The following is a 27,424-nucleotide window of genomic DNA, read 5'->3' as shown; positions in this document are numbered from 1 at the left end:
CTGGGTCTTGGTGTTGAGATGGAGATCTCTGGGAGATCTTCGCCGTTTGATATTATGTGCAGCTCGGAGGTCTCTGGTGGACCAGTGTCCTGAAGTTGGCTCTCCCACCTCAGAGTCACAGCACTGACACCTGGCTGGAGCACCAAAAGCCTTTCATCCACATGGCTCAGAATAAAGGGAGAAAAAATAAAAAGAAAGAAGATAAAATAAAGTAAAATAAAAGAAAATAAAATTATTAAAATAAAAAATATTATTAAGAAAAAAATTTTAAAAAGTAAAAAAAAAAAAAAAAAACAGACGGACAGAACCCTAGGACAAATGGTAAAAGCAAAGCTATACAGACAAAATCACACACAGAAGCATACACATACACACTCACAAAAAGAGAAAAAGGGGAAAAAAATATATCTTTGCTCCCAAAGTTCACCTCCTCAGTTTGGGATGATTCGTTGTCTATTCAGGTATTCCACAGATGCAGGGTACATCAAGTTGATTGTGGAGATTAAATCCGCTGCTCCTGAGGCTGCTGGGAGGAATTTCCCTTTCTCTTCTTTGTTCGCACAGCTTCCGGGTTCAGCTTTGGATTTGGACCCGCCTCTGCGTGTAGGTCGCCTGAGGGCGTCTGTTCTTCGCTCAGACAGGACGGGGTTAAAGGAGCAGCGGATTCGGGGGCTCTGGCTCACTCAGGCCGGGGGAGGGAGGGGCACAGAGTGCGGGGCGAGCCTGCGGCGGCAGAGGCTGGCATGACGTTGCACCAGCCTGAGGCGCACCTTGTGTTCTTCCGGGGAAGTTGTCCCTGGATCACGGGACCCTGGCAGTGGCGGGCTGCACAGGCTCCCCGGAAGAGGGGTGTGGATAGTGACCTGTGCTCGCACACAGGCTTCTTGGTGGCGGCAGCAACAGCCTTAGCGTCCCATGCCCGTCTCTGGGGTCCGCGCTGATAGCCGTGGCTCGCGCCTGTGTCTGGAGCTCCTTTAAGCGGCGCTCTTAATCCCCTCTCCTCGCGCACCAGGAAACAAAGAGGGAAGAAAAAGTCTCTTGCCTCTTCGGCAGCTCCAGACTTTTCCCCGGACTCCCTCCCGGCTAGCCGTGGTGCACTTACCCCCTTCAGGCTGTGTTCACGCCGCCAACCCCAGTCCTCTCCCTGGGATCTGACCAAAGCCCGAGCCTCAGCTCCCAGCCCCTGCCCGCCCCAGGGTTTGGACATTCCAAACCAAACATCTGCAATGAAATGCACAAGCCTCTCGGGCTGGGGAGTGCTGGTCGGCACCGAGTCTGTGTGCGGGAATCTCTCCGCTTTGCCCTCCGCACCCCTGTTGCTGCGCTCTCATCCGTGGCTCCGAAGCTTCCCCCCTCCGCCACCCGCAGTCTCCGCCCGAGAAGGGGCTTCTAGCGTGTGGAAGCCTTTCCTCCTTCACAGCTCCCTCCCTGAGGTGCAGGTCCCGTCCCTATTCCTTTGTCTCTTTTTATTCTTTTTTCTTTTGCCCTACCCAGGTACGTGGGGAGTTTCTAGCCTTTTGGGAGGTCTGAGGTCTTCTGCCAGCGTTCAGTAGGTGTTCTATAGGAGCTGTTCCACATGTAGATGTATTTCTGATGTATTTGTGGAGAGGAAGGTGATCTCCCCGTCTTACTCTTCTGCCATCTTGAAGCTCCTCCTATCATATATTTTATTTGGTCTTCACAATGACCCTGTGAGGCATGTAGGAGAATCTGATATTATTTCCACTTTACAAAGGAGGGCAGCAAAGGTAAGGGGATCAGAGTCAAAGTCACTTAAAATTTCCAGATATTTTGCCTTCTAATTCAATTCTATTGTCATCCTGTTATTTTGCTATTATTTCTGAAAAATTACTGGTGAAAAGTATCCATTCTTAAAAAATTGATTACACGAATGTAATTGATTACAGGAATGTAAGAGAGCTGCAGGAGGCTGAGGGGTCTTAATTTGTCTTCGTTATCTCGTACAGTAGTTCCTGTACTTGGAATATAAACAATCCAGGCTGATCATTTAACAGCACAGATTTCATTATATTATTGCTCTGTATGAAACCTTTCAATGGCTTCACACTGCTTCCAAGGTCAAAAACAAAATCCTTAACAAGTCTCCCACCCTGTAGAGTTTAGCTCTTGACTTCCAAACTCTAATCCAGATAAGGACCAGGCAATTGAGTTAAAATTTGAGTGAGCTGGCTGGGTGTAAGATGCAATAGCAACTGGCCTTAGCTGCAGTGGTGGAAACTGATAGCCAGTGGTGGGGACTGCGATGGCCCGGGGAGTGTTGACAGTGGACAGTCAGTGTTTGGTTTGTTGCCGTGGAGTCATGCAGACCCAGTGTGGCCAGATCTTACAACTTTCTTAGAGAAGCAGAAATTTGGATATTTTGTGTGAATTTTGCGTATTTTTTAATATTGGCAATTATTCACACTTTTAATAGGCTATTTTTTAGAGCGGTTTTAGGTTCACAACAAAATTGAGAGGAAAGTACAGAGATTTCTCATATACCTACTGTCCCCAGTCATGCATAGCCTTGCCCCACTATCAACATCAGTCACCAGAGTGGTGTATTTGTTACAATCCATGAACCTACATTGACAGGTCATAATCACCCAAAGCGCATAGTTTACATAGGAGTCCACTCTTGGCGTTTTACATTGTATGGGTTTGGACAAATGTATGATGACATGTATCCACCATTATAGTATCATACAGGATGGTTTCACTGGCCTAAAACCCTCTGCACAACGAATTAAAATTTAAAAACCATTTGGGCCAAAAGTAGTGTGAATCAGAGAAAACAGAACAGGTTGATCACTAGCCTAGTGAACCGGGACTCTCTGCGTGTTTCTCCTGCCTTACCCTATGTCCCTCTATACTCCAGCTGTACTGAACATCTTCCAGTACCTCTAACGGCATGGCTCTCAACCCTGGTTGCACGTGAGAATTACTGGTGAATTGGAAGAAAAGAAAAATGATGTGTGGTTTCCACCTCTACATGTTTCTTCATGGGTCCCCAGGTGATTCTCATGTGCAGCCAGGATTGAGAACATGTAATTGCCAACTGAACGTCCTGCCTCCAGCTTTGCCCTCCTCTGGGCAATTTTCCACACTATTACAAGAGGAAGCTTCTAAAAACATAAATCTGATCAAGTCGCTCCCCTGTTCAAATCGTCCTTTGGCTGCTCCTTGGCATAAGGATACATTCTTTTGCATAATCGGAAAGTCCTTCAAGAGCTGGCTCCCGTCAAGAGCCTTCCAGCCTCATCCCTTCCCATCACTGCCTCTGCTCCTTTCCACATGAATGCACTTTGTTTCAGCTACCCTTGATTTCTTGAGTCTGGATTTTCCGTGGATTTCCATGCATGCTCTATACTCTTTCACCCATGAGCCTTTGAACACGTGCAACTGGAGGGGCTTGAATGAAAGTGGTCACCAGGGCACTGCTGGAGAGGGAGTCGGGGCTTGAGAGGGTCTGACGCCGTGCAGGGAGGTGACCAACACTAGTACCATCCGCAAAAAGATGGAAAACTCCTTAAAGGCAGAGATTACAGTTAGTATTGCCAGTTTCCTTTTCTCCTATCCCTCAGGGCCAAGCCTTGAGGATATGAAGCAAATTCTAATTAGAATTACATTCTCTGGAAATACTCCCTAGTTTGTTTAGTTATTTTGGAAGCGAGCAGCAGGTCTAAAGTATTAGAGTTAAAGGAAAACGTGGCAGGTTCTGGAAAGTACAAGTAATTCTACAAGTCTGAACCTGAATGATTCTGTGACCTCTTCCAGGGATCTCGGGTTCTGGCTTCACATAGCTGAAACAGTATCTAACTGAGAAGGTTAAATATAATTTTGTTTATGGTTAGTGAATTACATCCCCTAAGTATCTCTTAAGAGACTGTAGGAAAGAGAAGAAGGAAGGCTGAAATGACAAACATCCAGAGGATGGGGGTGACCTTTATATTGCAATTTATAGCCTTCTTTGGGAATTCTAACCATCAGGGAGGCCCTTTGCCCAACAGTTCAAGCTTTTATCCAGCAAATGTGGAGTCCTTGCTTCTGTTATGTAGATGAAAAGCAAGGTTCTCCTGGGGTCACACAGCAGGAGCTTGACATTTGGGGAATGTGATTGATGAGTTCTGTCCTCCCACAGAGGAGTTCCATGGTGAGAGAGGACTCCAGAAGCCAAAGAGCCAAGGGACATTCCAAACCAAACATCTGCAATGAAATGCAGAAACTGTTGAGCTGTGCCAGACCCAGCTAGACACACAGCCCTGTGTTCCCATGAGAACATCTCCCAGCCAGACTTTCCACCATTAAAACAGCTGTTTTTAATTCCAGCTTTCTCCCGAGAAGACTCCTTTGATAACATCCGAGGGGGAAGGGATCACATAAATTGTGTAAGTTTCTCAGCTTTCCTGTCACCTGATAGAAATCCAATCCCCAAGAGCATACACTGTAGAAGTCCAGGCAAATTCAGAGTTTAGGCATCACCTGAGATGAGTGAATCAGATGAGGTACCATTCCAGGGCATCATGAGGGCCCAGGCTACCTGATGTTGAGGCAAGTCTTTGGCGGGGAGGGGCCACAGGGAATAAGATATTCCAAAGAAGAAAAGAGCACGGGCCGGGGAGTTCCTTAAAGGCACCTAGCCTACTTCCCAATTTTCTCTAGGACTGGCCAACACTCAGAGTCATTATCAAATCCATTATCTTTGTCCCTCCTCTATTCTTCTCTTAGGACCCTATAGAAAAAAACATTAACAGCAAAGATTAGGCCCAACAGACATCAGCAGAACACTAAATTTCACCCTGATTTCTTTTTCATCAGTGAATTGTTTAGATTGTCTAAATTGTTAAATTTTTGCCTTAAACCTTTAAAAATTAAAGTATGACATGTATACAGTAAAGGGAATAAATTGTAAGTTTGAGAAATATATATAAGGGCACAAATTAAATGAACCCATCCAAATAACCACCTACCACCCAGGCCAAGAAAAAGAATATTACCTTTATCCCAAAGCTTCCTTGTGCACATTTCTTTTTTGGCCACACTACATGGCATGTGGGATCTTAGTTCCCCAACCAGGGATCCAACTTGTGCCCCCTGCAGTGGAAGCACAGAGTCCTAACCACTGGATGGCCAGGGAAATCCCTCTTTGTTTGTTTTTTTAATTTGTTTTTGTTTCTTGTCAACAGTTCATTGATTTTAAGTACATGTATACTGTTGTGCAACCTTCACCACAATCCAGTTTTAGAACACTCCTATTGTGACAAAATGTCCCCTCCTGCCCGTCCATAATCATGGTCTACTCTTGCCTTCAACCCAGGCAACCACTGATCTGCTCTCTCTTTATGGTTCTGCCATTTCTAGAAATTTCATATAAATGGAATAATATAATACATAGTCTCCTTTCCTTAGCATAATACTTTTGAAGTTCATCCTTTTTTCTTTGCATGCACCAATAATTTGTTCCTTTTATTGCTAATAAATACTACATTGTATAGATATACCACAACCATTTATCTCTTCACTAGTTGGTGGACATTTGGATTGTTTCCAATTTGGGGCTCTTAAGGATAATGCCAGGACTTCTCTGGTAGTGCAGTGGTTAAGAATCCACCTCCCAGCGCAGGGGACACAGGTTCGATCCCTGGTCCAGGAAGATCCCACATGCCGCAGAGCAACCAAGCCCGTGCACCACAACTACTCAGCCCACGTGCCACAACTACTGAAGCCGGCACGCCTAGAGCCCGTGCTCTGCAACAACGGAAGCCACCGCAATGAGAAGCCCACGCACAGCAACGAAGAGTAGCCCCCGCTCGCCACAACTAGGGCAAGCCCACGCGCAGCAACGAAGACCCAACACAGCCAATAAATAAATACATTAAAAAAAAAAAAGGAATAATACCATTTGGAATACTTGTGAGCAAGTATTTGTGTAGACGTATATTTTCATTTCTCATGGATACATAGGTAGGAGTGGAATTGCTAGGTTGTAAAGTATATTTAGCTTAAGAAACTGCTAAGCTTTTCCAAAGTAACTATCATTATACACTTTCACCAGCAATGTATGAGGGTTCCAATTTCCCCATAACCTCAACAACACTTGTTATATTCTGTCTCTTTGATTATAGGCATTCTAGTGAGTCTGTTGTGGATTCTCTGTAGTATTAACTTGCATTTTCCTAATGATTAATGATGTTGAGCATCTCTGAGTGTGATTATTAGCCACTTGAATATTTTCTTTGATGAAATGTTTACTCAAGTCTTTTGCCTATTTTTTTAATAGATGTGTTTGTCTGATTAAGTTGTAAGAGTTCTTTTTGTGCTCTGGATACAAGTCCTTTATCAGATATATGATTTAAAAATATTTTGTCCTAATCTATACCTTAATCATTTTCTTAATGATACCTTTTGAAGTGAAAAACTTGAATTTTTATTGATATATAATTCACAGACCATAAAATTTACCATCTTAAAGTGTAAAATGAAGTGGTTTTTAGTATAGTCACAGGTTGTGCAACCACTCCCACTATCCAATTCCAGAACATTTCTATCATCCCTCAGAAGAAACCCTGTTCTCATTAGCAGTCACCCCCATTCCTACCTCTTCCCACCCCCTGAACCACTAATTTATATTCTGTCTCCATGGATTTGCTCATTCTAGACATTTCATATAAATGGAATGGTATAATATGTGGCCTTCTGTTTCTGGCTTCTTTCATTTAGCATAATGTTTTCAAGGTTGTAGCATGTATCATTACTTCATTTCTTTTTATGGCTGAATAATACTCCATTGTATGGGTATGCCACATTTTATTTATCCATTCCTCAAAGTATAAGTATTTGTGTTGTTTCCACTTTTTGACTACTGTGAATGCTTCCATGAACACTTATGAGCAAGTTTTTGCATGGACATATGTTTTCAGTTCTTTTGGATCTATACCCAGAATTACAAAGCCATGTTGTAATTCTAACTTTTTTGAGAAGTGCCAATTTTTTTTCACAGCAGATGCAACATTTTATAGTAATAACAGCAATGTACAGGGGTTCCAATTTCTCCACATCCTAGCCAACATTTTTCATTTTCCATTTTTTGATTCTAGCTATTCTAATGGGTGTGTGGTTGTATCTCATGTGGTTTTGATTTGCATTTCCCTAAAGAGTAATGATGTTGAGTTTATTGGCCATTTTTTTGTCTTCTTTGAAAAAATGTTTTTTAAAATCCTTTGCCCATTTAAAAATTAGATTATTTGTCTTTTTATTATTGAGTTGTAAGAATTCTTTATATATTCTGGATACTAGACTTTTATCAGATGTATGATTGCAAATATTTTCTCTCCTGTAAGTTGTCTTTTCACTGTCTTGATGGTGTCTTTTGAAGTGCAAAAGTGTTTAATTTTGTTGAAGTCCAACTTATCAATTATCTCTTTTATAGATACTTTTTCTGTCTGAAGAAATCTGTGCCTAACCCAAGGTCATAAATATTTTCTCTTATGTTTTCTTCCAGTTGTTTTTTATAGTTTTAGTTCTTACCTGTAGGTCTATGATCCATTTTAAATTGGTTTTTGTGTATGGTATGAGGTAAGGGTCTAAATTCTTACTCTAATTCTCCTCCCCTTTCTACTCCTCCTTTTCTTTCTTTTTCTTCTTTTTTCTCCTTCTCCCTCATCTTCTTCTTCCACCCCTTCTCCTTCTCCTTCTCCTCCTCCTTCTTCTTCTCCTTCATGCGTATGTGTGTGTATAGATATCCAATCAGCATTACTTGTTGAAAAGAATATCCTTTCTGCATTGAATTGCCTTGGTACATTTATCAAAGATCAACTGACCATAAAGGAGGGTTTTTTTCTGCACTGTATTCTGTTCCATTGATCTACATGTTTATCCTTATGCATTGTCATGATTATTGTAGATTTAGAATAGCTGCCTTAAAATCAGGTAATGTAAGTCTTCCAACATATTCTTTTCAAAATTGTTTTGGCTAGATGTGTTGAATACAACTGAATTGTACACTTTAAAATGGTTAAGTGTTGCATCCAAATTGGAAGGGAAGAAGTAAAACTGTCACTGTTTGCAGATGACATAATATTATATATAGAAAACCCTAAAGTCTCCACCAAAAAACTATTAGAACCAATAAATGAATTCAGGAAAATTTCAGGATACAAAATTAATATACAGAAATTTGTTGGTTTCCTTATACACTAATAATGTACTATCAGAAAGAGAAAGCAAGAAAACAATCCCATTTAAAATCACATCAAAGAGAATAAAATACCTAGGAATAAACTTAACCAAGAGGTGAATCACTTATCCTCTGAAAACTACGAAACATTGATGAGAGAAACTGAAGATGATACAAGGAAATGGAAGGAAGTTCCATGTTCATGGATTGGCAGAATTGATCTTGTTAAAATGTCCAAACTACCCAAAGCAACCTACAGATTTAATGCAATCTCTATCAAAATAGCCATAACATTTTTCACAGAACTAGAACAAATAATCTTAAAATTTATATGGAACCACAAAAGACCCTGAATAGCCAAAGAAATCTGAGATAAAAGAGCAAAACTGGAGGTATCACATGCCCTGACTTCAGAATATACTACAAAGCTACAGTAATCAAAACAGTATGGTACTGGCACAAAAACAGACACATTGGTCGGTGGAACAGAATAAAGAGCCAAGAAATAAATCCACACAGAAATGGTCAACTAATCTATAACAAAGGAGGCAAAAATATACAATGCGGGAAAGATAATCTCTTCAATAAGTGGTGCTGGAAAAACAAGACAGCTACATGTAAAAGAATGAAATTAGAACACTTTCTCACACCATATACCAAAGTAAACTCAAAATGGGTTAAAGAACTAAATGTAATACCTGAAACCATAAAACTCATAGAAGCAAACATAGGCAGAACACTCTTTGACATAAGTCATAGCAATATTTTTTTTGGATCTGTCTCCTAAGGTAAAGGAAACAAAAGCAAAAATAAATAAATGAAAAAAAAGAAAAAGAAATGGGACCTGATTAAACTTAAAAGCTTTTGCACAACAAAGGAAACCATCAACAAAATAAAAAGACAATCTATTGAATGGGAAAAAATATTTGCAAATGATATGTCATATATCCAAAATATATAAATAGGTCATACAACTCAATATCCAAAAAGCAAACAACCCAATTAAAAATGGGCAGAAGACCTGAAGAGACATTTTTCCAAAGAGGACATACAGATGGCCAACAGGCACATGAAAAGATGCTCAACATCAGAGAAAGACCAATACTCTATGTTATCACTTACATGTAGAATCTAAAAATTAAACAAACAAATAAATATAATAAAAACAGACTGTGATGGGAGGAGGGGCAAGATGGGGTAGGGAACTAAGAGGTACATACTACTATGTATAAAATAAGACACAAGGATATATTGTGCAGCACAAGGAATATAGTAAATATTTTTACTTTAAATAGAATATAATTTATAAAAACATTGAATTGCTATGTTGTATACCTGAAACTAAAATAATATTGGAAATCAACTGTACATTAAATAAATAAATAAATATTTTAACAACAACAACAAAATAAAATGGTTAAGGGTTAATTTTATGTTATGTGAATCTTATCTCAATACAAAAAAAAAAAATTAGGAAGACATTCGGGGGATGTAACCAGTACAGAGGCAGAATTAAAGTGCTTGGGACTTTTGACTAGCAAAAATGCCTTCTAAGCTACTCTTGAGTTGAACTAGGCTGCATATGTTGGTTTACAAGTGTGTTTTGCTTAAACCAGGAGGTAAATTGTTAAATTCTTTGATGTTTCTAAACACAGATCAGAATTTTATTTCTCTAAAAATGTTGAATAATTAGTAAAATTTATATCTTGAAAAAAAAAAAAGACTGCAGCTTTCATCTTGGGTTCTCCCTTTCTTCCTCTCTCAAATCACTCTCTCTGGGGTAAGCCAGGTGCCATGAGGTTAGGCAACCCTATGGAGAACTTCATGTGGTGAGGAAAGGCCTCCAGCCAATGACCAGCAAGGAACTGAAGCCAGCCAGCTGCCACCTGAGTAAGCTTGAAAGCAGATCCTCTCTTAGTTGAGTCTTCAGGTAAGACTGCAGCCCTACCAACAGCTTGACTACAGCCACATGAGAGACCTTGAACCAGAGGTACCCAGCTATACCACTCCTGGATTCCCGATGCACAAAAACTGTGAGATGATAAATGCTTGCTGTTTTAAGCAGCTACATTTTGGAGTAATCTGTTACACAGCAGTAGATAACTATTACAGCTATAGATTTCCACGGTTCCTATCTGAAGGTCTAGTAATTTTTCAAGAATAAATGTTTCCTAATTTGTTTTCTGCCTGTGGTCAATTTCCAGAGCCCTAACACTTTATTTTATTTTTTAAATAATTTAATCCAGTTTTATACTTGTTTTGTTTTTGCCAAGAAGATTCACCAACCTCTTCACACAGCCATAGCCAGAAGCCCCTAAGGCTGCCTGATTTTTATCTTATGCATAAACTCCATGAGATTATTCAAAATGATCTCATGGCAGTCCTCTTTAGTTTGCATAAACATTTCCTCAAGAAAGAGAAATTGTTTATTACACTGACCAGGCTTCCAAGGTAATACCATCATTTCAACACAGCCCCAAACAATCAGCCCCCTAGATGGTGACCTGAACTTCCCAGCTTTTGAGGAAACCACCCAAACCAAAACCCCTGCCCAGGCAATCTAAAAACACAGGAATTCACCTTAACTACTTCATGAATTTTGTGCCATTATACAAGAGCCCCTAAAAAAAGAAACAAATTGTAATGTATTTTGAATTTTAAGTAACACTTCAATTTAAAGAATGTTCTGGGAGAAACACTGATTGGCTTGAGTAGCAGACCTGGAGTAGGTGGGATAAAGCAACATGACTTCAGGGTCCTTGAAGAGAAACCAAGTTTTTAGATGCTTGGGTTCAAAGAGGAAACAATTATAATAGAAAGATATGGGGATGGAGATTCCAGAAAAAGAAAGGACCAGACAGCAAGTATTTCTGGTTCAACTCAAAATAAGATCCTTTGACTCACAAAATAATTTTGTCTGATTCCCTGTAATCCTTGGCTTTTGTTGCCCTTATTTATGATGCAGGGATAATGATCAGATACCACCTGCTTGTGCCAATGAGCCAGGCCTGCCAATCGCAGAGCAGATGCCAGGATGGGCGTTGGGAATGTGGGATGAAAGCCGCTGGATAAACAAAGAGGAATTGATGGGAGTTTCCCAAGCACTAGCCTCAGTTTTCTGCCCTGAAGCCTCTTGTCACATCATGGCCAACCTTGAGGGCATAGCCAGGTAAAGAAGGCAACTTTACCAAATGGATGGATTTTTTACCAGACATGTTCATATTTGCATGAATTTGGGAACATTCATTTTGTGGCAGCCTCCTGCACCCTTGGGGCTTCTGCATTTCCTAGCAGCCAATCACCTAAGCTAATGAAGCCCCTGCTCTATGTCCATCTCTATCACACGATGATGCTTTATTGTTTACCAGGCACTTACCTATTTCTTTGTCTGTTTATGATCTGTTTTGCCTTTGCTGGAGTGTAATCCTGGGGCAGCATAAATCTGACTGTATTCTTCTCAGCACAGTGCTTGACCAGTAGTAAGCATGTAGTAAATAGTTGAGTTGATGACTCAGAACTCTAAAAAATTTTCCAACTCAGGCATCTCTTTTAATATACATACTGGACAACTCCATTTCAAAGTCTGGCACATACTTCAACCTTGCAGTGATGAAAATGCAATTCTTTTTGTCCCTGCCCTTCCCTCCAGCCAATGGCAAAGCCAAGAACTTGGGAGTCATTTTCCATCCTGACCTCTCTCCTGGATTCCTGGAGCAGCCTCCTGTTGAAACTGCCTACTGCTGTGTTCTCTCTTACGTTTATCTCCCGAGTGACCTTCTGAAACAAGTTTGATCACAGCATACCACTGCTGAAAACTCCAGGGTGGGCCTTTAGGTTGCTTCCATGACCTAGCTATTGTAAATTGTGCTGCAGTGAACATTGGGATGCATGTGTCTTTTTGAATTATGGTTTTCTCTGGGTATATGCCCAGTAGTGAGACTGCTGGGTCATATGGTAATTCTAATTTTAGTTTTTAAAGGAACCTCCACACTCTTCCCCATAGTGCCTGTATCAATAAATATTCCCACCCGCAGGGCAAGAGGGTTCCCTTTTCTCCACACCCTCTCCAGCATTTGTTGTTTGTAGATTTTCTGAAGATGCCCATTCTAACCGGTGTGAGGTGATACCCTATTGTAGTTCTGATTTGCATTTCTCTAATAATTAGTGATGTTGAGCAGCTTTTCATGTGCTTCTTGGCCATCTGTATGTCTTCTTTGGAGAAATGTGTATTTAGGTCTTCTGCCCATTTTTGGATTGGGTTGTTTGTTTTTTTAATATTGAGCTGCATGAGCTGTTTATATATTTTGGAGATTAATCCTTTGTCCATTGATCCGTTTGCAAATATTTTCTCCCATTCTGAGTGTTGTCTTTTGGTCTTGGTTGTGGTTTCTTTTGTTGTGCAAGAGCTTTTACGTTTCATTAGGTCCCATTTGTTTATTTTTGTGTTTATTTCCATTACTCTAGGAGGTGGATGAAAAAAGATCTTGCTGTGATTTATGTCAAGGAGTGTTCTTCCTGTTTTCCTTTAAGAGTTTTATAGTGTCTGGTCTTACATTTAGGTCTTTAATCCATTTTGAGTTCATTTTTGTGTATGGTGTTAGGGATTGTTTTGATTTCATTCTTTTACATGTAGCTGTCCAGTTTTCCCAGCACCACTTATTGAAGAGACTTTCTTTTCTCCATTGTATATCCTTACCTCCTTTGTCATAGATTAGTTGACCATAGGTGTGTGGGTTTATCTTTGGGCTTTCTATCCTGTTCCATTGACCTATATTTCTGTTTTTGTGCCAGTACCATATTGTCTTGATTACTGTAGCTTTGTAGTATAGTCTGAAGTCAGGGAGTCTTATTCCTCCAGCTCCATTTTTCTTTCTCAAGATTGCTTTGGCTATTTGGGGTCTTTTGTGTCTCCATAAAAAAAGATTTTTTGTTCTAGTTCTGTAAAAAATGCCACTGGTGATTTGATAGGGATTGCATTGAAGCTGTAGATTGCTTTGGGTAGTAATTGTCATTTGCACAATATTGATTCTTCCAATCCAAGAACATGGTATATCTCTCCAACTGTTTGTGTCATCTTTGATTTCTTTCATCGGTGTCTTATAGTTTTCTGAGTACAGGTCTTGGATAAAGAAGATGTGGTACATATATACAATGGAACATTACTCAGCCATAAAAAGGAATGAAATTGGGTCATATGTAGAGATGTGGATGGATCTAGAGACTGTCATACAGAGTGAAGTAAGTCAGAAAGAGAAAAACAAATATTGCATATTAACGCATATATGTGGAATCTAAAAAAATTGTACAGATGAACCAGTTTGCAAGGCAGAAATAGAGACACAGATGTAGAGAACAAACATATGGACACCAAGGTGGGAATGTGGTGGGATGAATTGGGAGATTGGGATTGACATATATACACTAATATGTATAAAATAGATAACTAATAAGAACCTGCTGTATAATAAATAAATAAATAAAATAAAGTTCAAAAATTCAAAAAAAAAAAAAAACACCAAAAAAGAACTCCAGCATGGCTCCACATTGACCTCATATAAAAACCAAATCACCTCAGCAGGGCACTAAGGCCTTGTCTATCTCTCCACCCCTCCACATGTCTCAGCTCTAGCCATACTGAGCTGTCTGCAGTTCCCCAAATGTAGCTGTTAGTACGCATCTCGGCCTCTGTCTCTCTTCTCTTCTTGTCTTTCTTGTCCCTTCTTTCTTCGGTTATCTCATCTATGAAGATTTTTTTTTTTAACCAATATTATATTTCTCAAAACTTGCTTTTAAGTGACAGAAACCCACCACAAACTTCAGTTTAAAAGGGGGGATGTATTAACTTATATACGTGACGACTGGTTGGAGTCAGCCTCAGGAATGGCTGGATCCAAACACTTGAATGGTGCTGTTAGCTCTGTCTCTGTCTCTGTCTCTGTCTACACACACACACACACACAAACTTTGGTTTCTTGTTATGAGTTTATCTCATTTTCTCTTGCTTGGGGAAAATGTGCTCCAGGCTTATATACAGTTCAGACATCTCAGGGGAGAGCAAAAATTTCTTTCTCCTAGTTTTAGCTTATAAAAATTATGGGAAAAACTAAGGTTAGCATGGCTGCAGACATATGCACAGTCATTGACCTCTGGATGGAGGGATAAAGTTATGATTGGCCAGGCCTTGGACCATCCCTCTGGACCTGGGGAGGGAAGATGGGTACTCCCTTTGTTGAGGAGCCATTCTCCAATAAAAGAGAAGGTGCTGTTACCAGGAAAAGAAAGTAGACCACCAATGTCTACCACGATCATCTTCTCACCCTCCCTACCGCTCCGTTCATGTTCCCACTGCCTTCTGTGCAGAGACAGCGGGCCTAGTGGGGGATAAAACAGATTTTTGAGTCAGATGAACATAGATTCAATTATTGTCTTAATAATAACTCTATGACCTTGAGCAAGTTCTAAGCCTCTCTGTGCCTTTACTTTCTCATCTGTACAATATTTTAGGATTCTTGTGAGGATTAAAGACAACATAGGTAAAGTATCTGGCATACAGTAGGTAGCATTATTAATAACACCCATAATAATTAATTGTATTTGCCTATCTCTTCCTTCTAGGTCATGAATTCCTGAGGCAGGGCCTTGTTTTAGGTACAGTAAAACTTAGTTATAATAGCTGGGTTCAAATATATCATAGACTGATGATGTATCAGTTTGCTAGAGCTGCCTTAACAATTACCGCTGTAAGGTTGGGCCACCCAAGATGGCTGTTCTCTTGCTCTCTGTACATCCCCTGCTTGACAAGTCCCTGCTTCACCCACACCCTACTCACATGACTGACCTTCCCCCTTAATCATAGAGCCTAATCAGTAAGTGCCTATGCACTTGCCTCTGGCCCCAGCTAGTGATTATTCTAATCTTTAAATCAGAACTATCTCCACTATGATAGTTTGTCAAAGGGGTTGTGAGGGGTGCACCACTCTGCTGGTTTCCCTGGCAACCAGTGAGTGAACCAGATGTCAATTCCTCCTGTAATTGGTAATCTCCCTCTTCCCCTGGGAGCGAAGACTGCCGCCACGTCCTGCCCGCCATCTGCCACAGACGCAGGGGTGTCGCTCCAGGACCTTGCTTCATATGTGTAAGCTCCCCCATCCATTAAACCATTGATGTCTCAGCCATTAACTCCAGGCTCTTCTTCAGTTTTGAGGCTGGGCGAGTACAGGGCTTACAGGCCTGTGGGGTGCAGCCCAACACCCACAGACTAGGTGGCTTCAACAATAGAAATTTTTCTTACAGTTCTGGAGGCTCAAAGTCTGAGATCCAGACATGAGCAAGATTGGTTTCACCTGAGGCCTTTCTCTTCAGCATGTAGATGGCTGCCTTCTCTCTGTGTCTTCTCATGGTCTTCCCTCTGTTTGTGTCTACATCTTAATTTCTTCTTCTTGTAAGGATACCAGTCACACTGAATCAGAGCCCACCCTAATGACCCCATTTTACTTCACTACCACTTTAAAGGTCCTGTCTTCAAATACAGTCACATTATGAAGAAATGGGGGTTAGTACTTCAACATACAAATTTTGGGGAAAAACAATTCAGTCCATTACAATTGATTTCTTTCCACTGAAATAATATGCTACTGAAAAGGTATACAGGAGAAGGCAAGTTTTGAAGACAAGGGAAGTGTTTACTTCTGTCCACCTCAATCTTGGCTTTACAATAATGATCCATTGCATTTATATAGACTTCCTTTTTCAGTTCTCCAAAGCATCTTCACATCTATTATTTGACTTCACCGTGTCACTCTAGAGGGTCCTGGATTAGTTTCATGAACCAAATTGACCAGAGATCCAGAAGACACAAGGTTAACCAGAAATGGTCAGCAGGGGGCATTGTGAATAAGCCCCAGAAACTCCAAGGAGAAAACTGTTGTGGTTTTGAACTCAGACCTGGAGCAGGCCCAGCGTCCTACCAACTGACTCAAGCACCTCTGGACTTGGGTGCCTGGCTATTGGTTGGGCTCAGGTTGCCTTCCAGGGCATCTCAGCACAAATTAGGTCCCAGCCCAGGGATCTGGCCCAACATAAGTACTTTTCCCATGCTCAGGAACTGAGTGGACAACATAAGTTCGATGGGAGCCCAGCCAGCCTTTCAACCCTGCCTGGGTCCCAGGAAATAAAGTGCTGATGTCTGGGAAAGCCTGTATCTCCAGGAGTAGCAGTGGGCCCAGCGGTGGACACACTGTGGACAGTAGGCTGGCTGAACTGGGTTTGTACCTGGATGCAGGCTCTGAAGAAGGCTTTAGTGCTTTGAGAGGTCTCAGTCACTTTCCCTCACTGAAGCCCCACTGTCTGATTTTCTTGTGCTTCCCTGGCTTTGATTATTGGGAGTAGATGCTTATATTCTATCAACTCATTTATGCCTGAAGTCCTGTGGTGGATGCCTTTGGTCCTCACGTCATCCTTCTTTCCTTCTGGAAACAGTATACTCCCCTCCTTCGGAGAAAGTCAACCCCCATTCCATGGGATCTGGATGGGGCTGTCAATCATGATGCTCTCACATATCTGCCCTGACCCCCCAGCCCAGGGCCCAGCCTCAACAGACAAGAAGGAACCAGGGCTTGTGGGATGGTAAACCTGGCAGGAGAAGAGCCTCCAAAAGGGGGAGGTCAGAAATGTGCTCAGAGTCCAGGCTGGAGTCTTACAAAGATGTCACCCAGCACTGGGAACTCATTTAGGACAGGGACGCAGACTGAAGACTGTCCTTGTCCCTTCCTTGTGGAGGACAGAGCAGCAGAGAGTGAAGTTTCTATGAACTGGGTTTTGTTCATGCTATATTAGATTTTTCCTTCTTTTCAAGGCAGGTAGCCTGGCCTTGGTGTTCCTTCATCAGGTGAAGTCTGTGTTGTAAGGTAGAAAGCAGAAAATGCTAAAAAAAGACATTTCTTTCTTTTCTTTTCTTTAATTGTGTGTATGTATGTGTGTGGGTGAGAGAGAGAGAGAGAGAGAGAGAGAGAGAGAGAGAGAGAGCGAGAAGGAGAGAGAGAAAGGCTGAACTTCCCCAAGTCCCAAACTCATTAAAGAGTTAGGTGCCCCAAGGAAACAGGTGATGCTTTTTGGGAAGAAGTGGAAGCAATGGAGCAACAGAGGAGGAGATCTGGGGTCTGTTAACAGCACGGAGCTGAGGCCCACATAACCATGTTACGTGGGTGTTGGTGTGCTGGTGCCCCACATAACAGCTCATGGGAGCTGAGTGTTCAATTTTCAGGAATTTTGCAAACTAGTTGGCCTTACTTCAGTAGCTTGAAATCAGCCATGGTGGAGGTGTTTACACCATGGGAACTGGCCTGTGCTGCAAGTCAGGGCTCTTCCCCCATCCCAAAGCCAATTACTAAACATTTGCTGCCGCATGTAAGAGTGACCTTTCTCCTAATCTCATCATTCTGGCAAATGGCTCCTTCCTTGGGGAGAATGAGTGGCAGGGGTGGGAGATAGTGCTCTCCTCTAAAAAGCAGACTGGAAGGTTCTTTATGAAAACATATGGAAACAGAAGTAGAGGACATCCCCCTCCCTCCCTTCCCTCTCTCCCTTCTTTTCTTCCTTTTTCTTTTTTACCTATAATAATACCTATACTGGAGATTTTCGAGAAGGATAGGAGGCAGCAGAGTATGACGGCTGAGAGCAAGGCTTTGCAGTTAGACAGAATCTGGGCTCACCCCCCGGCTCGCACACTCTCTAGCCATGTGATATTGTATTAAGTGGAGTAAAGTTGGAGTGAGAAGCATCTTGATATGTGTTTGGGGCAGAAGCCAAGCCGCTCTGTTCATCGGCTCTCTCAGAAGATCTTGATGACCCCAAATAGTCCTACCCTGTCCTTCTCTGAGCCATGGCTACTAATGTGATAGCAGTCCACAAACCTGGTCCAGAGAAGGTGGATAGGATCTCAGCGCTCTCCTGACAACTCGTGGAGAACCCAAGCCTCAACAGCCTGAGAAGCTCTGGTCTGCCTTTCCTAAAAACAAAATGCCAAACTGCCCCGAACATCTGTCCTTTGGTCCCTTTTATGAGGGAGTGGGTAGATTCCATTGCTTTTCTAAATTTTAATTTCCTCAACTGTAGGATGGAAATAAAAATAAAGCTTCATTGCCTTTCGTGGATACAGAATGAAAGGCCCAGAACCATGGCAAATTTGTTATTGAAAATTTTTGGAGTTTCCCAGTTGGATTCAATTAGGATCATGACTGGTGTGGTTGCCACCCCCAGGTTGAAAGAAAAATGCCATCATTAACCTTTAATTATTCACAACAAACCCATAGGAAAAGTCCTTGGCCCAGGTCCTAATGGAGTTATTAAAGCTCTTTTCCTATTCCACTGTTTAAACTCAAGGCAAATAACCTGGTACTTTTCTGTGGCTTCTCCCTGTAGAATGTGAAGGACCAATAGTGAACCCTCCCTACCAATGCATGTTAGGGCAGGAGCTAAACATCTTTAGCTTCTTGGAGTTTTTTGCTTTACTTTGTCCACCTATTGTTCTCATTTGGTTGTGTTATTGTTGATGTGTGTGTGGTCTGTTTAGAGGGAGACTTTGGAAGCACAGAATGGTCACACATGGTGTGTAAGAACCCCTGAGAAAAGGAAACACCAAGATAATAAAGAGGGAAAAAAAGAAATTAAATTAAGACAAGAACAGGCAACACAGAAAAGCCTATGTACAATAATCATCTGTCCTTTTCTCAATTTTATGCTTTCTTTCTTACTGCATATGAGTTTTTTTTCCTTCTCATTTCTATATGTCTCTTTTCTCTCTCTGTGCCCTCATTAACTCAACCTCATTAACACGTCCAAAACCAGAAGTCATTATCCTGATACCATCCTCCGCATCCCTCAAGTCCCACTTCTCTTTCTGAATTTCCCCATGTGTTCTCGGGTTCTACTTCAGGTCAGCTGCCCAAGTGGAAAACAACAACAACTCAGAATCATTCCTTATTTTAAAAATCTGCTTATTGAGATGCAATTTACATACAAGAAAAATTCACTCATTTTAAGCACACAAATTTAATGTGTTTTAACAAATGTACAGTCATGTAACCATCACAACAATCAAGACATTCCCACTACCTCAAAAAGTTTCTTTCTGTCACTACAGTTTTGCCTTTTCTAGAATGTCATATAAATGAAATCATATAGTAGTCTTTTGTGTCTGGCTTCTTAGCTTATTGCATTTGAGATTTATCTATATTGTTGCAGGTATCAATAACTCACTCATTTTTATTGCTGAGAAATATTGCATTGTATAGATATATCACAATTGTTTGTTTACCCATTTACCAGTTGATGAACATTTGCATTGTTTTGTTTTGGGTTATTATGAATTAAGTGCTATGAATATTCACATATAGGTCTTTGTGTGGACATATATTTTCCTTTTTGGGGGGAGTAGAATTTTATTTCCTTTCTAGGAAGACAATTGCTGAGTTGTATGGTAAGTGTAATTTAACTTTATAAAACACTGATAAACTATTTTCCAAAGGGACTGCATCATTTTCATTCCCATCAGCAAAATATGAGAATTCCAGTTGCTCCTTATCATTGCCAACACTTTGCATTGTCAGTTAAAAAAATTTTAGCCATTCAAGTAGATGTGTAGTATTACTTCATTGTCCTTTTAATTTGTGTTTCCCAGATGACTAACATTGTTAAGTATATTTTCATGTGCTTATTTGTCTTGAGTATATCTTCTTTGGTGAATTGTCCACTTTCTTTCCCATTTAAAAATTGGGTTGTTTGCCTGTCAGAAAGGCTATCCTCAAAAAGAATGCAAATAAACACAGCAAAGGAAATCATAAACCAATAGAAAAGACAACCTACAGAATGGGAGAAAATGCTTGCAAATGATATGACTGACAAGGGATTAAATTCCAAAATATAGAAAGAGCTCATACAACTCAATATCAAAAAAACAAACAACTCAGTCAAAAAATGGGCACAAGATCTAAACAGACATTTTTCCAAAGAAGACATACAGATGGCCAACAGGCACATGAAAAAAAAGTTCAGCATTGCTAATTAGAGAAATGCAAATCAAAACTACAATGAGGTATCACCTCACTCCAGTCAGAATGACCATCACCAAAAAGTCTATAAATAATAAATGCTGGAGTGGGTGTGGAGAAAAAGGAGCCCTCCTACACTGTTAGTGGGAAAGTAATTTGGTGTAGACAATATGGAGAATAGTATGGAGGTTCCTTAAAAAGCTAAAAATAGAGTTGCCATGTGATCCTGCAATCTCACTCCTGGGCATATATCCAGAGAAAACCATAATTCAAAAAGATACATGCACCCAGTGTTCACTGCAGCACTATTTACAATAGCCAAGACACGGAAGCAACCTAAATGTCCATTGACAGAGGGATGGATAAAGATGTGGTATATATATATACAATGGAATATTACTCAACCAAAAAAAGAATGAAATAATGCCATCTGCAGCAACATGGATAGACTTAGAGATTATCATACTAAGTGAAATAAGCCAGACAGAGAAAGACAGATATCATATGACATCACTTACATATGGAATCTTAAATATGCTATAAGTGAACTTATTTACAAAATAGAAAGAGACTCAGAGACATAGAAAACAAACTTATGGTTACCAAAGGGGGAGGGATAAATTAGGAGTTTGGGATTAACGTACACACACTACTATATATAAAATACATAACCAACAAGGACCTACTGTATAGCACAGGGAACTATATATTTGTAATAACCTGTAAGGGAAAAGAATCTGAAAAAGTATATATATGAATCACTGTGCTGTAAACCTGAAACTAATACGACATTGTAAATCAACTATATTTCAATTAAAAAAAAAGAACACAAGTAACAAATGTTGGCAAGTATGTGGAGAAAAGGGAGCCCTTGTACACCGTTGGTAGGAATGTAAATTGGTGCAGTCAGTGTGGAAGACAGTATGGAGGTTTCTCAAGAAACTGAAAACAGAACTACTGTATGATCCAGCAATTCCATTCCAAGGGTATACATCTGAGGAAACAAAAACATTAATTCGAAAAGATACATGCACCCCAAAGTTCATAGCAGCATTACTTACAATTGACAAGATATGGAAGCAACCTAAGTATCCATTGACAGTTAAATGGATGAAAAAGATGTGGTATACGTACACAATGGAATACTACTCAGTCATAAAAAGAACGAAATTTTGCCATTTGTAGCAACATGGACGGACTTGGAGGGTATTATGCTAAGTCAAATAAGTCAGACAGAGAAAGACAAATATTGTATGGTGTCATTTACATGTGGGATCTAAAAAATACAACAGGGACTTCCCTGGTGGTGCAGTGGTCGAGAATCCGCCTGCCAATGCAGGGGACACGGGTTCGATCCCTGGTCCGGGAAGATCCCACATGCTGCGGAGCAACTAAGCCCATGCCCCACAACTACTGAGCCTGCCCTCTAGAGCCTGAGAGCCATAGTTACTGAAGCCCACGCACCTAGAGCCCTGCAACAAGAGAAGCCACCACAAATGAGAAGCCTGTGCACCACAACGAAGAGTAGCCCCCACTCTCCACAACTAGAGAAAGCCTGCGCGCAGCAACGAAGACCCAATGCAGCCTCCCAAAATAAAATTAAATAAAGTTTATTTAAAAAAATACAACAAACTAGTGAATATAACAAAAAAGAAGCAGACTCACGGATACAGAGAATGAATTAGTGGCTACCAGTAGGGACAGGGAAGGGGGAAGGGGGAAGGGGCAATATAGGGGTAGGGGATTAAGAGGTACAAACTACTAGGTATAAAATAAGCTATACGTGTTTATATTGTGCAACATGGGGAACATAGCCAATATTTTATAATAATATAAATGGGATATAACCTTTTAAAAGTGTGACTATTGTACACCAGTAACTTATATAATATTGTACATCAACCATACTTCGATTTTTTAAAAAATGGGTTGTTTGGTCTTTATTATTGGTTTGTAAGGGTTTTAAAAAATATTCTGGATAGGGAATTCCCTGGAGATCCAGTGGTTAGGACTCGGCGCTTTCACTGCCAGGGCCTGGGTTCAATCCCTGGTCGGGGAAGTAAGATCCCGCAAGCTGCGTGGCGTGACCAAAAATAAAAAATTCTAGATACAAGTTCTTTATCAGATACATATTTTGCCTATGGAAATAACCCAAAATACAGACAAAGAGTCATTCATGAGGTTTTTCACATCAATGTTATTTACAATTGTGATGAAATTGGAAATAAGTTACAATCTAATAAAAGGGAAACTGTTCACTTCTTTACGATTCAAAGGAATATTTTACAGCTATTTATTAATATTAAAAATGTAAAGACATAGAAACCTGCTTTTGATATAATTTTAGGCAGAAAATAAAATTATGTATAATATCAGCTATGCATTAAGAAAGCCTGGAAGTATATGCCAAAGCAATGAGGGTAACACTGTCTAACTGGTAAGATTATGGCTGGTGTTGAGATTCTCGATACTTTTCCAAACTTTTCAAGATTGATATGGAAAGCCTTAGTTAAACAAGAAAAAACATCTCATAAAGAGGTAAATGGTTAACACAGTGGTTGGTGCTTCCTTTACATGCTCACCTAGACTGAGGCATGACTTGTGATACCATTAATAACCAGGTGGGTTAGTCAATAGCATAGCAGACCAGCCAAAAGCTTTGAGCTGTAATTCCAGCTCTGCCCTTGAACTTCAGGCTGTTTTTCACTCCTGTTTAAAATGGGACTCAGAACTGTGAAGTACTTAGCAAGACTGCCATGTAGCTTTCTGGGGAACTGCTTCCCAGGTATGTACTCTCAAATATGCAACAGCTCTTGAGATTTGTTCAGTGACTTGGGAAGATAATCTTGAGAAGTCAGGCATGCCTTTAATATTTAGAAAAGAGAGCCTCTGTGCTTCTGCCGATACACAGATACAAAGAGCTGGAGGGCAAGCAATAGGGGTAGTTAAGGAGAAAAGCCTTGGGTTGAAGAAAATATTGGAGGCAAGAAGAGAAAGACAAGGGTGAAAAGAGGAAATGGATGAAAGAATTGAGAACCCAAGAAAATAAGTCTCTGGACTGAGAACTGTCATACTTTGAATAAGAATTTTGTAGCTACATTTTGCACCTGTAAAGTCTTACTCTGTAAACGATTTGTATCCTTTTACTCATTTTCCTTTCTAGTTCTACAGCTATTTATGTCATCCTCTGGAGACTGGAAAGAGAGGACAATTACTACTGGGTTTACTGAGAGGAAGGAATTTAAGGTGCTTCTATAGGAATGACTCTCATAAGAAGGCAGTTTCCTAAGGCAACATATTTTGTCAAGATGAGTGATTCAGCTCATATCAGAGATATTTTTGAACCTGGTCAATTACTTTACCTAAGGCAGCCACACTATATATGTTTGCTGATGTGTAACTCATGAAACCAAGAAATAATATTCAAATGATTATTTAGAAGATCAAATAGAGGGTTTTAAAAAAAATTGGTAGCCAACAAAATCTAGCCAAAATTCTTTTTTGAAACTTGATAATATGGAAATGCAAAGGGCCTAGAATAACGCACACAATCTTGAAGAAATACAAAGTGGGAGGACTTACTCTACTGTACATTACATATATTATAAATAATTGTGTCACAAGGATGGACATACCGACCAATGAAATAGAGTATAAATCCATAAGAAGATCCATGCCTATGTGGATATTTTATTTATGACAAAAGAGACACTGCAAAGCATTAAAGAAAAGATAATCTTTTCAATAAATGGTGCTGGGAGCATTGAATAAATTATGTGGAGAAACTTGACACCTACCTCATACTATACATGAAAATTCATTCCATCCCCATGCACTTGGAGTCCATGAGCCAAAGGGATATGCAAAGATGCTTAAACATTTCAGGGCTGGTTTCTCTGTTCATATCCAGTTCTGGTGCTTAGGAACAGGGACCCATGCTGATGCCCAAGGGCAAAAAGCCCCACTTCCTTTAAGGAAGGGGGCAAGCCTGACCCTGATGCCCAGTAAGGGGCAACCCTGGGCTTTTTGTTTTTCATGCTTTTCTTTTTGTTGGCCTTGTGCTGAGTTTGTTTACAAAAGATGTATTTTGTTTAACCAAATATTAAAAATGGAAAACTCGGTACATTAAAAAATTCATTCTAGATGTATCATAGACTTAAATGTAAAAGGCTAAATAAAGCTTCTAAAGGAAGAAGAGCTTCATGACTTCAAGATAAGAAAAGATTTTTAATAAGTACTAATCATAAAGAAAAAGATCATTTGAGTACATTAAAATTTAAAACCTCATTAAAGGCAAGGAAAGACATTTAAAATAGGAGACAAAAAGAACTGATCATAAAGAAAAAGACTGACAAAGTTGAGATTCATTTAACATTGGTATAAATACTTTCCATTTATTAAATGATACAGAATATGCAGAAAATATTTGCAAACCTGTAACCTACAAAGAGCTCATGTATGAAATACATAAAGAAATCCTATAAACCAATAAGAAAATGACAGTCAACCCAGAAGAAAAATGGGCAAAAGATTTGAACAGATGCTTCTGGGGAAAAAAAAGGATATCCAATGGACAATAAACATATGAAAAGATACTTAACATCCCTAATAATTAGAGAAATGCAAATAAAAACTGTAACCAGACATCATTATATACCCACCAGAATGGCTAAAATTAAAAGACCAGCACTACCAGGTGTTGGTGAGGATGTGGACAGCAGATACTCTTATATGGTGCTGGAAGACTGCAGATTGATGCAACACTTTGGAAAATTTTTTATAGTATTTAATAAAGTTGAAGGTACATATAAATTTTTACCCAGCAATGCCATTTATAAGAATATACCCAATAAAAATATGATTACATGTTCTTTTTTTTTTTGGTACATGGGCCTCTCACTGTTGTGGCCTCTCCCGTTGCAGAGCACAGGCTCCGGATGCGCAGGCTCAGCGGCCATGGCTCACGGGCCCAGCCGCTCCGTGGCATGCGGGATCTTCCCGGACCGGGGCACGAACCCATGTCCCCTGCATCGGCAGGCGGACTCTCAACCACTGCGTCACCAGGGAAGCCCCTGGGTGAATCTTAAAAACATATTGTTGAGTAGAAGAGGCCAGATCCATAAGAATATATATTAGCTTTTTTCCCAACGGGTTTGCCACCAGGACACGAGTGTCCTAAAAACCTAAGCAAAACCTAAGCAAAAATGGGAAAGGAGAAGACCCACATCAACATCGTTGTCATTGGACACGTAGATTAGGGGAAGTCTACCACTACTGGCCATCTGCTCTACACGTGTGATGGGATAGACAAGAGAACCATTGAAAAGTTCGAGAAGGAGGCTGCTGAGATGGGAAAGGGCTCCTTCAAGTATGCTTGGGTCTTGGACAAACTGAAAGCTGAACGCGAGAGTGGTATCAGCATTGATATCTCCCTACGGAAATTCAAGACCAGCAAGTACTATGTGACCATCATTGATGTCCCAGAACACAGAGACTTCATCAAAAACATGATTACAGGCACATGCCAGGCTGACTGTGCTGTCTTGATTGTTGCTGCTGGTGTTGGTGAATTTGAAGCAGGTATTTCCAAGAATGCGCAGACCTGTGAGGATGCCCTTCTGGCCTACATTCTGGCCACACCCTGGGTGTGAAACAACTAATTGTTGGAGTTAACAAAATGCATTACACTGAGCCATCCTACAGCCAGAAGAGATAGGAGGAAATTGTTAAGGAAGTCAGCACCTACATTAAGAAAATTGGCTACAAACCCGACACAGTAGCATTTGTGCTAATTTCTGGCTGGAATGGTGTCAACATACAACCATTCCAACATGCTGGAGCCAAGTGCTAACATGCCTTGGTTCAAGGGGTGGAAAGTCACCCGTAAAGATGGCAAGGCCAGTAGAACCACACTGCTTGAAGCTCTGGATTGCATCCTGCCACCAACTCGCCCAACTGACAAGCCCTTGTGTTTGCCCCTCCAGAACGTCTACAAAATTGGTGGTATTGGCACTGTCCCTGTGGGTCAAGTGGAGACTGGTGTTCTCAAACATGGCATGGTGGTCACCTTTGCTCCAGTCAAAGTGACAACTGAAGTGAAGTCTGTTGAAATGCACCATGAAGTTTTGGGTGAAGCCCTTCCTGGGGACAATGTGGGCTTCAATGTCAAGAATGTGTCTGTCAAAGATGTTCGTCATGACAATGTGGCTGGTGACAGCAAAAATGACCCACCAATGGAAGCAGCTGTCTTCACAGTTCAGGTGATTATCTTGAACCATCCAGGCCAAATCAGTGCTGGATGTGCACGTGTGCTGGATTGTCACACAGCTCACACTGCTTGCAAGTTCGCTGAGTTGAAGGAGAAGATTGATGGCCATTCTGGGAAAAAGCTGGAAGATGGCCCCAAATTCTTGAAATCTGATAATGCTGCCATCGTTGATATGGTTCCTGGCAAACCCATGTGTTTTGAGAGCTTCTCTGACTATCCTCCTCTGGGCTGTTGTGCTGTTCGTGACATGAGACAGACGGTTGCTGTGGGTGTCATCAAAGCAGTGGACAAGAAGGGAGCTGGAGCTGGCAAGGTCATCAAGTCTACGCAGAAAGCTCAGAAGGCTAAATGAATATTATCCTCAATACCTGCCACCACAGTCTTAATCAGTGGTGGAAGAACGGTCTCAGAACTGTTTGTCTCAATTGGACATTTAAGTTTAATAGCAAAAGACTGGTTAATGATAACAATGCATTGTAAAACCTTCAGAAGGAAAGGAGAATGTTTTGTGGACCATTTGTTTTGTTTGTGGCAGTTTTAAGTTATTAGTTTTTAAAATCAGTACTTTTTAATGGAAACAACTTGACCAAAAATCTCTCACAGAGGGCTTCCCTGGTGGCGCAGTGGTTGAGAGTCCGCCTGCCGATGCAGGGGACACGGGTTCGTGCCCCGGTCCGGGAAGATCCCACATGCCACGGAGCGGCTAGGCTCGTGAGCCGTGGCCGCTGAGCCTGCGCATCCGGAGCTTGTGCTCCACAACGGGACAGACCACAACAGTGAGAGGCCCGTGTACCGCAAAAAAAGAAAAAAAAAAATCTCTCACAGAATTTGAGACCCATTAAAAAAGTTTAATGAGAAAAAAAAGAATACATGTTATATAATTCCATTTATATAAAGTTTAAATACAGGTCAAACCAAACTATACTGCTTAGG

At 40.7% G+C, this 27,424-nt stretch overlaps 1 pseudogene; it reads left to right on the top strand.

Annotated features, from left to right (window-relative positions):
- Positions 1–26,843, top strand: LOC116764342 (annotated as a pseudogene).
- Positions 26,844–27,424: the final 581 nt, after the last annotated feature.

This window comes from Phocoena sinus, chromosome 13 (genome assembly GCF_008692025.1).
Source record: "Phocoena sinus isolate mPhoSin1 chromosome 13, mPhoSin1.pri, whole genome shotgun sequence".
In the NCBI taxonomy this organism is placed as follows: domain Eukaryota; kingdom Metazoa; phylum Chordata; class Mammalia; order Artiodactyla; family Phocoenidae; genus Phocoena; species Phocoena sinus.
The sequence above is the reverse complement of the archived record's forward strand: the minus strand, read 5'-3'. Positions and strand labels throughout refer to the sequence as shown.